This window comes from Lactuca virosa, chromosome 8 (genome assembly GCF_052849685.1).
Source record: "Lactuca virosa cultivar CGN04683 chromosome 8, Lactuca_virosa_CGN04683_v6, whole genome shotgun sequence".
Lineage (NCBI taxonomy): Eukaryota > Viridiplantae > Streptophyta > Magnoliopsida > Asterales > Asteraceae > Lactuca > Lactuca virosa.
The window spans coordinates 48,508,710-48,514,983 of record NC_136433.1 but is presented as its reverse complement, the minus strand read 5'-3'; the positions used below and the strand labels follow the sequence as shown (position 1 = coordinate 48,514,983).

General features: G+C 30.5%; 1 long non-coding RNA gene across 1 annotated transcript; it reads right to left on the bottom strand.

The window, feature by feature from the left end:
* Positions 1–4,226: 4,226 nt before the first annotated feature.
* LOC145129128 (uncharacterized) lies at positions 4,227–6,274 on the bottom strand. The gene is made up of 2 exons (XR_013717314.1): positions 5,483–6,274; positions 4,227–4,558 (listed from the first exon to the last, which is right to left on the bottom strand). It is a non-coding gene; the product is annotated as an uncharacterized LOC145129128 (long non-coding RNA).

The following is a 6,274-nucleotide window of genomic DNA, read 5'->3' as shown; positions in this document are numbered from 1 at the left end:
AACTAATTATACCAAAAATCTCAATTTTTTGTCCTCTACTAATATACATCAACATCGATTAAAAAAAAACTCGATCAGTTCAGATTTACACTATAAATCTAAACTGTAAATATTTTAATTTTAACATTCGTGAATCTAAACAAATGGGTTTATTCACGTTGTCAATCTGAACTGTATGTATTTTAGTTTTCAGGATTCACAATGTTAATCTGACTTACTCTTATTCACACTGTGAATCTGAGCAGATTTACAATGTGCATCTGAGCAGATTTACAATGTGAATCTGAACTGGAATTTCATTTTTTTAAAACATCAATATGAATTTATGTTTAAAGAGTACCAAAAAAATATGAATATTGATATATTTATTAATTTTTTTCGATAAAAAATAGACCTTAACTTTTCAAAAAAAAAACAAAGAAAATGAGGTGGTTTTTTTTGAAAAAAAAATCACTTTTTATATATCAATATATTTCTCTATGTAAAGAGGACGAAAAATCATGAAAAACGGTATATTCAGTTTTTTTTCGATAACAAACATGGCTTAAAAAATTAAACTAAAAAAAGAAAGTTGATTTTTTATAATCTGATGCATGTGTGTCAATTGTAAAAGTTTACAATATTTTCTTTTTTCATTGATCGTTTGGACGCTTTATATTGATTCATTGGTTCCTTGATAGGTAAATTACACGAATGGTCCCTGTGGTTTGGGGTAGTTTGCGCGCTTGGTCCCTAAACCTTTTTTTAAGCTCGGACTATCCCTATTATATATTTTTGGTGCGGGCTTCGTCCTTATCAGACTTAAAAATACTTTATTGCCCCTCGATATTTCTTTTCCAATTAATTTTATATTTTTTAAATTATTTATTAGTTAAGGAAATTGTTTAATAGACAAATGGGTCCCACCACCTCACCCAATTAATGAATCCACAACCTAATCAAACCCTTTTACCCTTTCTTCATCTCTTCTACGTTTTTCTTCATCCATGGAACACTGAAAGAAGAGTCACATCTCTCTTCCATACCCCCGTTTGCCGGAAAACCCCACAGTTGCCGACAACCCTTCATCTCCTTCCTTTCTTTGTCCACACCCCTTATTTATTTCCTTCCTTACCTGTCAAAAGACCCCGACAACCACTCTAGTCAACACCGACAACCTCTCCGGTTAAAATCGACACCCACCACCGGTTATTCCGGCAACCACCGTCGGAACCTACAACCAAAACCAAAGCTAACCAAATCAACCTGAAACCAAAATCACAGTCAGCCAAAATGAAATTTAATAGACCTAAAACAAATTTGAACCCAATGTTGAAACTATTTATAAAATATGTTTTCAGAAACATCATAAAGATCGATTGCGTAATTTATGATGCTTCAAGACGATGGTCCAGAGGTGACTGGTGAGAGAAAGAAGAAAGAGATGGAAGGTGGGTCTCATACCCACAGAGAAACAAACCTGCAGGTGGTCATCGAAAACCCTTCATGTGTATGTGTGTGTTACGTAGCCTTAATTTTCAAACGACATTTCTGAGAAGAAAATGGTTGCAGGTGTGTCGTGAACTCGTGATTTCGAACGAAGCACTTTGTCTTCTCTAGCAAGGCTACAAAAAGAGATCTAGTAATCGATTTCTCATCTTCAAAATCAATTGGTGGGTGTCGGTCGGTACCGAAGGACAAAGAAAGGGTATCGGAGGTGGAAAGGAGGGGAGTTGATGGCGACTTCGGCCATCCTTTTTTCTAATCGGGCATAGTTGAAAAACATGGGAAGGGAAAATGGTGGGTTTTAAGTTTTACCGGAGATGAATGTAAAATGGCAAAGGGGAAGGGATAAAGGTGTGGGTCCCTCATTATTAATTATTAATTTTTTTTATTAATAATTACTGGAATTATAATAAAAAGATAAAAAAAATATTAAAAATGGCAAAAAAAAAAGTATTTTTAAGGGTGGTAGGGAACAAACATACAACAAAATCATGTAATAGGGACCGTCCAAGTTAAAAAAAAATTATTAGGGACCATCCATCTAGATTACTCTAAACCACATGGACTATCCATGTAATTTACTATTCGTTAATATTGAACTTTTATATATATATATATATATATATATATATATATATATATATATATATATATATATATATATATATATATATATATATATATATATATATATATATAGGGTGAAGTTTAATAGAGAATCATAATTATGATTTCCGACGCTCACGATTGGTTCCTTGGTTAATTATGATTTTCTATTGAACCTCACCCTATATATATATATATATATATATATATATATATATATATATATATATATATATATATATATATATATATATATATATATATATATATATATATATATATATATATATAGAGTGAGGTTCAATAGAGAACTATAATTAACTAAGGAACCAATCGTGAGCGTCGGAAATCATAACGATCAACGGCTAAGGAAATAGATGTACACTTTTACATTAGACGCAAACACACCGGATTATACCAAAAAATTCACCCTTTACAAAAAACCCACCACTTTTTTTCGTTTAAATTTTTTTTAGGCCATGTTTTTTATCGAAAAAAAACCGAATATACCGTTGTTCACGCTTTTTCGTCCTCTTTCCATAGAGATCAATGATGATATATAAAAAACGAACTTTTTTTTCAAAAAAAAAACTCACTTCATTTTCTTTGATGAAAAAAGTTAAGGTCTATTTTTTTATGGAAAAAAAATTCATAAATATATCAAAATTCATATTTTTGTACTTTTTAAACATAGATTCATATTCATGTTAAAAAAAAAAAAAAAACGATATTTCAGTTGAGATTACATTGTGAACATGTTCAGATTCATATTGTAAACATGTTCAGATTCACATTGTGAACCTACTCAGATTCACAGTGTGCATAATAATAAGTCAGATTCACAGTGTGAATCTGAACTGATCGGAGTTTTTTCACATTGTGAATGTTAAAATTTGAAATATTTACAGTTTAGATTCACAGTGTGAATCTATACTGATCGAGGTTTTTTTTTTTTTTTTTTTTTTTTTTTTTTTTGTAAACCTTCTCAGATTCACAGTGTGCATAATAGTAATTCAGATTCACAATGTGAATCTGAACTGTTCGAGATTTTTCATATTGTGAATGTTAAAAATTGAAATGTTTACAGTTTAGATTCACAGTGTGAATCTACACTGTTCGAGGTTTTTTTTTTATTTTTTTTTAATCGGTGTTGATGTTTATTAATAGAGTACAAAAAATTAATATTTTTGGTATAATTAGTTTTTTTTTTATAAAAATAAACTTAAATATTGAAAAAACTAAGAAAATTAAGTGAGTTTTTTTCGAAAAAAAAAAGTTCGTTTTTTATATATCATCATGAATCTCTATGGAAAGAGGACGGAAAATCGTGAACAACGGTATATTCGGTTTTTTTTTTCGATAAAAACTTGGCCTAAAAAAAATTTTAAATGAAAAAAAGGAAGTGAGTTTTGTTATAATCCGGTACATTTGCGTCCATTATAAAAGTTTACAACCCTTCCTTTTGCCGTTGATCGCTTTAAATTTCGACGCTTTGGATTGGTTCATTGGTTACTTGATTAATAATGGTTCTCTATTGAACTTTTTTTTTTCTCTCTCTCTCTCTCTCTATATATATATATATATATATATATATATATATATATATATATATATATATATATATATATATATATATATATATATATAGGATATAGATCCGGTAAGAAGGAAATTTTTGGTAGGAAGGTAAGAAGTTTTTTTTCTATATATTTTTTTGACGAACAAAATAAATGAATCACTAGATGATTCATTTGTAAGATGATTCACAAGAAAAAATTTCCAAAAAAAACATGTTTATAATTAATTTTTTTAAGTAAATTCAGAAAAAATTCACTTTTATGACAATTTTAGTGAATAACAACAAAATCATTGTATAAATGAATCATCGAGATGTTTTTTTGAGAATTTTTTCTTGTGAATCATCTAATGATTTATTTTGTTTGTTCGCGAAAAAAATATGTAGAAAAAAACTTCTTACCTTCCTACCAAATATTTCTTTCTTATTTGATCTTGACTCTATATATATATATATATATATATATATATATATATATATATACCATCTTATAAAAAGTTTATAAATGTGGGCCCCACCAAAATTAAGACTAAGTCTTAAAAAACAAGGAGAGTGGATGTTGGCCATTGGATCTAATTTATATGATTTGGATCTAATTTTAATGGTCTAAGATGGTGATCCTTGAGAATAAGAATCAGCCAATCAAAATAATAGGATTACATGTTTAACTTTTACAAAAAGCAGACTCTTCATTATATAAACTCTAGCACTAGCATCATACCCTCACATTATTTCTCTTTCTAGAAAGCACACATACACACTCACTCTCTCTCTCTCTCTCTCTCAAACGTAGCCCCCTCTTCTCTTTCTTTATTTCTCTGTTTTTTTTTGTTCAGCCTCATTATCTTTCTATACACCACCAGGTACCACTTTCTTCACATTCATCTTTTCCTGTCAAAATAAAAAGTAGCATAATGTTAGCCATTTTCATTGAACATCATTACCTTTCTATAAATTTATCGTTTGGTTATTGTAATTGTTTTAAGCATTCAAAAGGTTCATTCTCCACTTTATTTAAAACTAAACAAGTAATACTTACTTTTGACGGGTAGGAATTTGATATCATAATGTTAGCCATTTTCATTGAACATCATTACAGCCAACCTATCAAGTTTTCTTATGGGGCTGAATTTTGGTGGTGACATATTGAAAATAGAGGTTTGCATGAATCTCTCACCCTGATCAAGATAACTACTTGGTGTTTGGTGTCATGGAAGGAGGCTTTGGTGTAGTTGTGTCTCATGTTAAAAAGGATTCACTTTCATTTGTTGACAAACAAGAATAGTTCCCAGTTAAAGCTTAATAAACATACATATAATGTACTTGTGATTTGAGCTTTGTAGGTAACATTAGCTTCCTATTTCATTCCCAATTTATTATTTATGATTTTAATTATTTTCAATCTTCAAATATATAAGAAAACAATGAGTTTTTGTTATTTGAGTTTTTTTCAAGGTCCAGATCTAAAATGTGAGAAATTGAATTGAGATTTTGAAATGGGTTTAATCCTTGGTACTATTATAGTATTATTTCCTTTAACAACTCTGGTCCATAAACAAACTCACTTCAATTTCACAATCAATTTTGAAGACAAATATAGATTTCAATACAAAGTTTCAAGGTTCAAAACCACATATGTTCTTTAAAAAGCCTATAACCACCATTACACATCGCATCTGGAATACATATGAGCACAACCTTAATAATTAAAATCCAGTCGAGCCAAAATCCAGGTCCATAAAATATAATTAACTTTAAAATATTCAAAATTAAATTGCTGAGAGTTTAAGTAATGAGGATTTCGTTTGTTTTCACCTTACAACCGAGACCAGAGCCAACAATTGCTGCCTTCGTTTTCGCCTTACAACCAAGGCCAACACTATTGATCTTCGTTTTCCAGCATCAACCCACAAAAGAAAAGGAAATGAAGAAGAACTAGCTGATATTTGAAATGGAACAGAAAAGAAAATTCCGATAAGCCTTACATCACTGCTTTCGTTTTCGTTCCAACAAACCGACAACCACCACCTTATATCAACCCCTCTCGAACATCACTGATAACGATCACCTTCGCCTACTGCTGCCATCGAGAAGCCGAGACCAGAACCACCTGCTTGGTTGCCATTTTTTTGAGAACATCATCACCACCCCACTGTTGCAATCGAGCTCCTCCATCTACGACAACCCGACTTCACCATTAAAACCCGAGAACCTCGAAGATCCTGCAGCTTCTTCTTCGTTTTTCACATCCAAATTGGAAACCAAACTTCACGACCTTGCCAAGAACCATCAAAGATCAAACCAAGAAAGATAGACGAAGAAAAAAAACGATATTTGATTTATGACAAACTGTCGAGTGAAAGGAAGAACAAGAAAAAATATTTATTGATTTCTTTTGTTTGTGTCGACTGGAACAATGAGAAAGAACAAAAAAGAAAGAATTTGTTTGTGTTCCTTTGGTTATCGATGAAAGAAAAGAAACAAGAATGATATTTGATCTCTTTTGTCGGCTGGACAGACAAAAGATTAAGGCAACAACAAGGATTTGGGCTTAACCTAATCAATTTGGGGTAACTTCAAAATTTTATTTGGAACCCGATCATAATC